An 11,722-nucleotide genomic window follows, 5' to 3' on the forward strand; every position below is an offset into this window, starting at 1 on the left:
TAAAAGTGTGAAGTTAGAAATCGGACTTAATGTTGCCTAGCAACAGTCATAACACCTAGATTTTCACTAAGAAATTTATTATTGTAGAGTTAAATTACCTAAGAACGGATGATAAGTTTGAATAATTTGGATAAGGATAATAAATCCGTAATTGTATTAATGTGTTCTATACTTGATATAATGGTCAGCCAAAAGTAAATTAATCGACTCCATGAAAATAAACCTAGCTTGATTTCAAGTAATTGGTTCCAAAAATTTTGCCCCAAGTCCACCTTGAATTTTAATTTTGAATTTAAGGAAAAACACAGGATGATGTTAACAATGTAAATGTAAATTTTATATTGTCATATGTAAATACAAATTTACATATGTCATCAACCCAATTTTTCTTAAATTCGAAATTAAAATTTAGAGTGGACTTGGTGCGAAATTATTATTGGGCTTTGTTCTTGGAAGGTAATCACTAATTTGATTTTATGGTTCAAATTGCTTTGCCAAGGGAACTAATGTGTCTGACAAAATAGAGAACATGCTCATAGAACAAAATTGGGTGGGAATTATGGCTCTAGGCAAGTGCGGTTAGGAATTAGACAAAAAAACATAAAAGGACAGTTTTGCCCCATTTAAGTAATTTAATGTAAAAAATACAAACACTTGTTGCTAATCAGACACGTGTTTCTCGCTCTCTTCTCACGTCCTCTCATTCTCTCTCTCCTCTCTCACACTCTCTCTCCTCTCACCTCTTCTACTTCTAGAAAAATTTTAAAAATTTACAAACAAAAAAAATGAAAAACAAAAAACAAAAAATTCACAATTTTGAAATTAAATATTTAACACAAATTTGAAATGAAGAATTTTCTTTGCAATTTTGATTTAATATTTAACAAAGATATTAAATATCACACATATTTGAAATTTTTGGAAATTAAACATAATTTTTGAAACAACTAAAATTTCAAAAAATAAATACAATAATTTAAAATGCAATTTTACATGTGTATACACATGCAAAGTGGTGTTTGCATGTATGTTGTACACATGCATAATGATGTGTGCATGTGTTTGTATGTTTGGTATATATATGCAGTGCATGTGTGTTGTACACATGCTTAGTGGTATTTGCATGTTTATTGCATACATGCATAACTAGTGGTAGAGCCAGAAATTCTCTTCACCTGGGGAACTTGGAATAGCCCTTTAATTTTTTAAGCCATAACAAAGCAACGAAATCTTATTTATTAGATCGCAAAACAATTAAGCAAAAACAACATTTTTTTTTAATGTTTAAAGCATTACAATTTAATTAAAAATAAATATTGTTTGGGATTAATACATATCGAAAAGTGAACCTCGAGTTTGTAAACATATTTGAAATCCTACCATTTAGGTTCACAAATGTGTAAAGTTAGTTATGTAAATTTAAGTGTTGTCTTTAACACTTTCATTGGTAGGATTACAAGATTGTGAATTTGTAATACACTTGATTACTATGGTTGGAATGTTGGATTTAGTGGTGGGGTACTTTCACTGATTGTACCTGGTATTCAGGGTAGGGCTGGAAATGGAGTTGGTTTGGGTCGGATTTCATTCAAAATTCTTTACCATATTTGGATCCATTCGGATTTGGGTCGGATTTCGGATATCCATATCCATTAAAACATACCAAAAAATATAATATTTTAATGATTTTCATATATAAATGTAAGATATAAATTAATTTTTAGGCATCAAAATATAAATCTTGTTAAAATGATTTGGGTTTTCGGATATTCGAGTCGGATTCTAGTCACAAACATAGAAATCATATCCATCCGTTAAAATGGATTCGGATATGGTCGGATTCGGGTCGCATCCAGTACCATTTCCAACCCTAATTCAGGGCTTGCATAACAAATATTGGGAATAGTTAACTACTATTTGATTGTTTTCTCCAAGTTTACCTGGGGCATGTGCCACAGGTAACCGCCATGTGGCTCCGCCACTGTGCATAATGATGAATTAGAGATGCATAATGATGAAAGAAAAACATACGCAAACTAGTGTATGCATATAAATGTTAGTACATAATTTTGGTCTTTATCATGTATATGCGTAGGGTGGCAAAGCTTAGAAGCTAATAGGATTTTGGAGTCTTAATTAAATAAAATAAAAATCAAAGAATTACATACTAGGAATAAGCAGAGTAAGGAGCTAATGTTATGTAATGTGTATAATACACATGCACAACTAGTAGTGTATGCATGTGAAGGTTTGGAACAAAATTAAGATTTGGTATTTGTCGTGTATATTCTTGCGGCGCGATGTTTAGAAGCTAAGAAAATTAATTTTGGAGTTCTAAGTATAAAAAGAATAAAATAATTATCTATTTGGAATAAAGCTAGAGAGTGGGGAATTGATATTATGTATGTGCAAAGTAGAAAGAAAAACACATGCAGACTAATGTATGCATGTGAAGCCGTGAATATTTAGTACAAAAATTTGGTCTTTGTCGTACCCCATATAGCTGTAAAAACAAAGTTCCAACCTCAAAAATTAAGATTGCATATTGGTACGAGAGTGGTAATGGACTAAACGTACAACTCCAATCTAATATTTATTATACTATTATGATCCATTAATATGAAAAAAGGAATTTCAAATAGGATCTATTTATAAAAAAAAATCAATAGAAAAATATCTCTACAAAAAATAGCACTAAGGAAATATTGATTACATTGAAGAACATAATATGTATCACACTGTCTAAAATTGAAGAAAAAATATAACCCAGATTTAAAATTTTCAAAATTCAAAGAAAACCTAGATAAGATGAATTAGAGAAAAAGATAAAAACGAAATCAAACTTAGATGATAGATGAGTTGTCGAGAAAACAAGAGCAATCATAATTCAGAATGCAACTTGAATAAAAAAGTATGAAGGTTGCGTATGAAATGTTGGGTTTACAATTCCAAATCTCCTATTTCTTGTATTGGGGAGGAATAATGTTATTATTGGAAATAAATTAGCAAAAATAGAAAAAAAAAATTGTCCTGGATCAGCAATTACTTACACTAACCTAGTTGATTTGTCCTGGAACCGTAAATATATCTAATCCGGTAGTGTAGCCATAATTAATTTCCAATCTAAGTGTTTGAGCTTAAATTTTTGCTAAAAAATTGCCCTGAATTTATAGTTGTTTGGTGAATAAAACTTATCTTCATAATGATAGTGAATGTGACACCAAATATAGCATCAGCCCAGAAATTTTAGTATGTTGCATTGCTCAAATAATATGTGGACATGTGGGTTTGCGTCATGTCTCTCTCAATACTAACTATGGTTAAGTTGTTAAACCAGTCTTAATAGGAAATTATCAATTTTTTCCAAATATTTAGCAACATATCAAATAATATCACTACAAGAAAAAAGGCTTTATATCACTGTTAAAAACATTGACAATAAAAACATTGACAAAAAGTCTTTTGTCACTATTTTTTTTCTTCCAAAACCGTGACGGAGTGGGAGTCATTTATTTTTTTCCCAAAACCTTCACAAATGTTTGTTCCAGACTAGTCTCTTTACCATAAAAAACGGTAACAACTGCTCAAAAACCGTCACAACAAATCATATCATTTGTGACGGTTTTAAATAAACGGTTATGCATTCATCCTTTTTAACAGTCATAAAACCATAAAAAACGGTAACAACTATTCAAAAACCGTCACAACAAATCATATCATTTTGTGACGGTTTTAAATAAACTGTTATGCATTCATCTTTTTGAACAGTCATAAAAATTACCATTAGTCATGACGGTTTGGGTAAAACTATAATATGTATATTTTTTTTATTAAAAAATTAAAAAAAAACGGAATATATATATATATATATATATATATATATATATATATATATATATATATATATATATAAAAAGTCCTCATTATTATTAAGGATATTTTTGTAAATTTCATATCAACTCTAGGGTCGTTATGTAAAATTGGTCGTCGGGTTTATATTTCAAACGTCACGTAACCATTAAATTTAACTCCGACTCATAAGTCCACGTTAGGTAAAACGACCCATATCACGAAAATTTGACCAAAAATGTCGGTTAGTGGGTTTCCCCGTTTAATAAAAGTTAACATATTTACATGAGTGGAGTTATTGTTATAGCTAATGAGATAGAATATAGAAGATTAAATTTAGCGGGATGGGCGAAAAATAATCAAGACGCTAAGTCGAATTAGTGAGGGTTAGAGTTAATTAGGACCTTAAGCTTAAATTGGAATATATTGGGCTTGGGCCTAAATATATCGGCCCAAATATAACGAAAATCGCAAAACAGGAAAATCAAAAAAAAATCGGCCAAACCAAAATCGCAAAACCAAATTCTCTTCTTCTTCCCCAATTTCGCACCTCTTAAACCCTAGGAGAGAGAAACCCCAAATCGCTCAAATCCAATCGATTCAAACCAAAAATTTAAACACCCAAACCTTAGAAACCGTGAATTCGAGTGTGGAGATGCAAGAACTCTTGGAATTTAAAATCATGAGAAAAAGGTGAGTGCACGATTTCGTCTCTATTAGATAATTAGCTTTAAATTTTGATGGAATTGGATATATCGATTATGGCCGATTGTATTAAGGGTGTTGAAGGTCGGCGAAATTGATTGGAAGAAGGTGGAGTGGAGTGAAATAGAGGTGGAGTCAAAAACTAAGGAGGGATCTTACTGATTTGGTAAGAGATTTTGATATTCTCTAGTTCTATACTCTGTTTGATGAAGTTATTATGGTTGGAGTGTTGAAATTTGAATGGGATTGTGATGTATTGGAAAAAAATGACAATAATAATTGAAATTGGTTGTTGAATGTCGGCAAGAACCAGAAGAGTGAGTTGAAGCGATATCGGTGGAAGCAGACTAGCTAGGGAACGGTTCTTAAATCGGTAAGAATTATCTATATTCACTCTATTTCAGAGAAGTTATGTTATTTATATACTTGTTTAGGATTAGGTCGATTGATGAACGTTTGATAAGGAACACCCCGTAATTATTTCTAGATTTAAGGTGAATTGAAGAGTGGAATTTGTTTGTAGTTGGAGTTGGGAAAAATCTTAATCGTTAGGGGAATTGATAGGAGTGGTATTGACATAAAGGCCATCTAAGATCGCCGTCGAATATCGCTGAAATGGCTCAGAAAATCTGTTGTCCCGGATTCTTAACGTCGAGATTTCTTCTCGACAACCTAGTTAAGAATTTCCTCGTTGTTCGATCAATTCTAACAACCGATATATGTATATCTTTGTTATAGGAGTGAATTCGAGTTGATTCGGTTAAATCGAAATCTGATTGGTTAAGTGGGCTTTCGGAGCTTGCTAAGTAGGAACCTACATACCAATATATGGTCCCTTATTTTCATGCATGATTTGAATTGTTTAAATAGAAAATAGATAGTTAATTATCAACCATGCATGCATATATGATATTCATGTTTTGCACTGTATTTCCTCGTTATAAACTATATATATATATAGATAGCTTTCGTGTGAAATGGTTTTTTTCAGAAAAAAATCGGGGAATTAGGAGATTTGTTTTCTTTGTTAAAAGAAAAACTAGTTTTGGGAAGGGTTCACGCCTCTTGTCTCGATGGGAGACTCAGATGGATTTTGTATCGCTGGTGAGGATTATGGGGTGTTTGTAACTAGGTGGGAGGTTCCGATTGTTCCCGGGATGGTTGTATTTAACTATGATTTGCCGTTTGGGAATCATCGGTTGCTATTTACTATGAAACTAGGAGTCATAGGTTGTTTTACTCGATGGTGGGAAATCCGGGAACTCACACCTCTGAATCAACGATTTTAAAAAAAACTAAATAAAATAGAGTATTTGAAAACAATCGGTAAATACAAATAGATATTACTATGCTTATCAGGGGATTTAGAAAAGGAATTGTGAATTCCTAAAAAGAAGGAACTTTTGTCGAAATTCGGAGGCGACAGGTTAAGCTCTAGATTCAAACGTGGTGTACACCTTTTCGAGGTGGTGGGCCACCTTTAAAGGGATGCATCACCGGATGTAGTCCGGGAATTCCTTTTCTACTTTTTCTAGATAACCATGCTTATGCGTGTCACATTTGTATGGTGATTAGCTTGTGTGGGGTTACATGCTACCTCGATGAGGTTTTAGGCGAGAGGAGAGAGTTTAGTCCATCGATGTGTGTCGGGATCCCGAAAGCGAACAACGGTTGACCACCGTAAGTTAGGTGACACCAAATCAATTTAGGTAGTCCACAGGGCCCACCGAGCCCTAAAAGCTTTGGGGATTTTTGTGTTGTAAACAAACAACGGCAAACACCCTGGCGGTAAAATCGGAAAAACAACGGTGCATGGTTCAACTCAATCTTGAATCGAGATTGCCCTGGTGGATGGCTGAGTAATCATCCTCACCATTCTAATAGGATCGCCCCACAATAGTTGTATGATGATTGTGAAAACTATATTTTGTATATCAATGAAGCATGTCGAGATGATTTACAGTTAGTGATGCATATATATAGTCAATATTTGAATACTTTTATGGAAACCCCGCATGTTTTAAATGTTTTCTATAAGTAACTATTTATTGGCTATGTTAGTTTTCAAAAATAGTTGTTTGTTCATACTACTTAACATTTCAGATATCATTCTAGCGGATGAGGAGGTTTTCCCTAACCCTAGTGATGATGGTTATGGTGATTTGGGAGGATTTCTTTATGCTTGAAGGACCGAGTCAAGTTCATACTTTCGGGTTGTATAGAGATAGTCTAGTCATTTTGGTTGTACATATATAGAGCTCCCACTCATTTTGATGTATTTATTTGATGTATTGGAGTGTAGTTCATCATAAACATTTTGGGATATGTATATGGGCATCACAAAGGGTGTATAGGTAAGATTTTGTATATATATGGTTGTTGGAAGGGTATTATTGTCCGGTTTTACAAAAAATTTTAGGGTTTACTTAATGTCGATTAAACAAAGGAAACTCTGCAAATTTCGTAAAAGAATGGATAGGTGTCGGCCTCGAGATTCATTCCACGTCCTCGGGATGTGTGTGTTGGGTCTGGTGACAAATATATATATATATATATATATATATATATATATATATATATATATATATATATATATATATATATATATATATATATATATATATATATAAACTCACAAAATTGGGGACTTGCAATAAACTACACACCTGAATAAACTACATACCTAAATATGATCCATTAAATTTCAAGTAACACTCATATATATTGCTCATTTCATTGAAACATTCCAATCCCCTTGGATAACAAATATATATTTGTACTTAATCGTAAAACGTAATGAAATAAATAACACATTTCCCATCTAATTCATATAAATATAATCAGCCTAATCCAAATCCAAATTAAAAAATAACCTAATCTCGTCAAAGTCGATCATCCACATATGAACAAATTGGACAAATCCACAGCGCTTTCCCAACTGGTAGCATTCATTCCTCCAAAGGAACCCCAAAATCCTATCTCACATCTTTTAGCATACTAGCCCACTTGAATCCTGCAATTGAAAAGAGGTGGTGACACTCAATATGACTTGATATAAAATAGCCAATAAATGCACCGATATACAAGGTAACCGAGTAATCTAGGCATGCACAAATTATATATATGATATTTCTTAAGGATTTAAAGTAAATCATTAGTAGGTATGATAGTTGAATGCAAAATAGTTAACTCAAGATCATAAGTACATATGTACGTGAATAAGCAGAATTGCAACTGTTAATATATCTGTAGCGCCCCGAATTTTTCAAACAATTGAATATTTAGATAAAAGAGCTCGATCCATATATTCAACCGTCTAATAAACCAAGACGTGAGTAGATTCGACTCACATGAGTCCAACTAGAACTAAAATATAAAACACCCTGTGAACATCAACATTGCGTTCAAAGAAATTTCGACAGAGTTTCCTTTGTATTTCCAACATTTCATAAATTTAAAACTTGTCATAACTTGAAATTCAAATAATATACTTCCATTTAATATATAAAAAACTTCAGTCATAACCCAACTACTAAAAGATATATTGATTCGTGGCACCGGCTACTTAACCATCTCGACAAATACCAGTTAAATCAAGTAGCTGCAGCGCCCCGAAACCAATCTCTTACTCTAGATCGGTCTTTCACACTTGGAATGCTCATCAACGTCATAATTTCTACCTAATGGATGCATTCTAATATGGATTCATTTTTAACATATTTCCAATCTAATTCATATAAATATAAGCAGCCTAATCCAAAAATCCAAATCCAAATGAAAAAATAACCTAATCTCGTCAAAGTCGATCACCCACATATATGTCTTCAACCTTATAGTTTATCTTCATCTTGAGGATAGTTCATAATACATTATTGAATGAACATAACAAAATCCATTTGAACTTCATTTATCTCCTTGTCGGTGAAAGCCTTTTTATGGCTAAGATTTTTTAGCTAGAATATATATAAGAAACAACAAGTTTAATATTTTGCAAAATAGAGAATAAAAAAAAGTTAAAAACATAATTGCTAAAGATATCAAGCATAATTTAAGTTAAAATGTGAAAAGCATTTTATTTACTTTCAATGGCAAAGGAGAATGATCGCTTATTATGTCTCGCATGAAGCGCATTGCATGAATACCACATTGTTTCCATCTGGTTGCCTAGGGTCCTGCAAAAATATGAAATTGAATTAAGGGGTGAATTGCTTATTAGGAGCAAAATTGTCTTTTCACACCAAATTAGGAAAAAATATGGAAAAAACGCAATTCGGAGGCTAGGGTTTCACAGGAAACAATTGGCAAACAAACACCCAAGGAAGGCAGACCATGCCCTCCTACTAATGATTATGATGTAGAAGAAGTAGAAGCTATGGTGGGGATCAATGATTATGATGTAGAAGAGGCAGAAATATCCTATGAACGCTTTGTTGATCAATGAAGAGAGAACAAGTATAAAGCATTATGTTAAAGCAGCTAAATCAAATGAGGTGATGCAGAGACAGAAGCCTAGGGATCAGGTAATAAGTCTTGGAGATAATAACACAGAGTATTTCTTCAAATTAGTTCAAACAAGGAGGGGAGTAAACAAGATCACATGTTTAATAGATGGGAATGGAAGCACTATAGAAGAAGTGGAAATGATTGGGAATGCATGTGTGCAGTATTATGAAAGGTTATATGCGCCAAATGAATTGCAGGAACTTAACTTTTCTTGTTTTGACTTTACAACACCCAAAAAGGTTGTTAGTTAGACATGTTAGTTAGACATGATTTTGGCCCCACATCAAAGTAAGACGTAACAATTCTAGACATTTCTTTTTCTTGCTATCCACCACGCAGTCTTAGTGAACTTAACGGGATCATTAACTATGGCCTACGACAAAGAAAATGCCACGAAAAATAAAAGATATCTGCTTAAGTGCTTGAAAAAGACGTATGGTACTTTTCCCACTAGTCATATTCTTATAAACAAAGAGAGCAATTCCAAATCCCATAAGAGACACACCAACAATTCTTCCATATTCATGTCTTTCATGTAACAAAGGTTTCAGAGTATGCAAACGACCACAAAAACTCAACCTCATCAAAAATAGAAACGACAAACACAAAATCAGCATTCATCATTGTAGCAGCAACACAAATCAATCCACATTCTTCCTACTCAACAAGAACCACACAATTAAAACTCCACCTACACTTTTATAGATTAATATATATCCTATATACCACATTCATTTTTTATCTTAGGTATGTGTCATTAGTATTAACTTTAAAATAAAGCATGTGGGGGTCCTCAAAATGAAAGTATACATTCATAGAGTATGATTTACTCTATCCATAATACATAATCACATGTGACTAAATAAATTTTTTTAAAAAAACTAATATGGTAGCTAATAACCAAATTGGTCAAGAATAAGTTAAGCATAGTTGTTACCAACACTTACAAAGCATAGCTTAACAAAATTCTATATTAGTTGAATATGCTAAAGAATTACCTGAATATGCATGGAATAACAATTATCTTCCGACTGCGTGAAGATTCAAAGAAGTATACTTGCTCGAAATGTCCACTTTCATAAACATGGAGTTTGCTTTGCATGGTAGCTTCCAAATGAAGTTGCTTCCGTGTTATCATAATATATCTCCATTAGTCAATTGATAATATTAAAAAATCTAAATGGACAAAAGCTTTCACTCACCAGCAGTTTGTAGTAATCTTTCCAGTTCTCCTCATTCAACCCAAAGTTGAAAAGGTTAGATAAATCAACACTAGGATGCTAGACAAGAATACGCAAACTAAAATTTCTATGCTGGTAGTGTAATCAATAAAACAGTTTCTCATCCATATGTAGTTCTCAATGTGACTAGCATCATTATTAACCCTTTCTTGCAAGTAAACCCAGTTCCAATGCACCAACAAACGTTTCAAGATTGACTCATTGTACTCACTGGTCTGCATGGATTTGAAGCTGTAAAATAAAGTTCTAAAGCAGCTACACAAAAGTATTAATTGAAAGGAAAAGGAAATACTTACTTTAGCGTACAATGCAAAAAAGATAACAGCTCCAACTTTGAACTTTGAATGATGATTGCCACCAAAAAATCCCATATAAGCAATTAATAAGACACTAGTAAATCCACTAGTATTTGCATCTAGTTCAGACATTACATTAGATATGATTGCACATACCAAAAGTGAGATACAAACTAGGGTAATAGTAGATGAATGTGATTCAACCTAACTACTAACTGCATAAACTCCAACACCAAAAAGTCACTAGTATTTGCATCTAGTTTAGACATTACATTAGATATGATTGCACATACCAAAAGTGAGATACAAACTAGGATGACAGTAGAAGAATGTGATTCAACCCAACTACTAACTGCATAAACTCCAACACCAAAAAGTCATGTATGATTACAATGATTGTACACATACACAAAGCTCAACAGCCCTAACAATTCTCTTAGTATGTCCCCCAAAAATATGCCAATAGAATTCCAACTAGACATACGAAGGAACCCCTATCAGCCTTAGTATGTCTCTTAGTATTAGTTACATAGACTATTTCACAAAAATAAAATAAAAAACCCATCAGCATTCAAACCTCCATGGCTCCACCCAACCAATTCAAACAAATTTCAATTCAAACAAGGAACGTAAGGAATTGTGTTAATTAAAGTACATGCAATGGACTTTCAAAATACATTCGGTTAATACTTCACAAATAGCTTACTACAAGTAAGGTGGCTAGAAGGTAATAATCAAGACCGGCAATATATATACACCATTATTCTCCCCACACATCATGTATAACATCACACTGAACTATTCAAAATGTGTTGCAACCAAATATTTGTACCAATCTAGCCATTGATTGCAACCTTAATACACACAAAAATAACATACTTCAGAGATAGAAAAATATGTATATCACAAACAACATGGAACACTAGAAAAGCTTGGAACCTAGTACAATTGTCAAAAAATTAATACCCGAGCACAGAGCACAGATCCATAATTACTTTCCCAAATGTTCAATACATAAGCAACAAAATTGAATCATTCATTTCATATCATTCATTTCATCTGAAAAAAAAAAAAAAAACAACAACAATATCATCATTCATTATGTTTCACTTGCAACCAAATCCCATT

The 11,722-nt window shown here is 32.7% G+C and overlaps 1 long non-coding RNA gene across 1 annotated transcript; it reads right to left on the reverse strand.

Annotated features, from left to right (window-relative positions):
• Nucleotides 1-7,272: 7,272 nt before the first annotated feature.
• LOC147511737 (uncharacterized) lies at nt 7,273-11,659 on the reverse strand. Its single transcript, XR_015217062.1, has 4 exons — nt 10,260-11,659; nt 10,056-10,180; nt 8,635-8,726; nt 7,273-7,567 (listed from the first exon to the last, which is right to left on the reverse strand). It is a non-coding gene; the product is annotated as an uncharacterized LOC147511737 (long non-coding RNA).
• Nucleotides 11,660-11,722: the final 63 nt, after the last annotated feature.

Source organism: Coptis chinensis, chromosome 3 (assembly GCF_015680905.1).
Source record: "Coptis chinensis isolate HL-2020 chromosome 3, ASM1568090v1, whole genome shotgun sequence".
Taxonomy (NCBI): Eukaryota; Viridiplantae; Streptophyta; class Magnoliopsida; order Ranunculales; family Ranunculaceae; genus Coptis; species Coptis chinensis.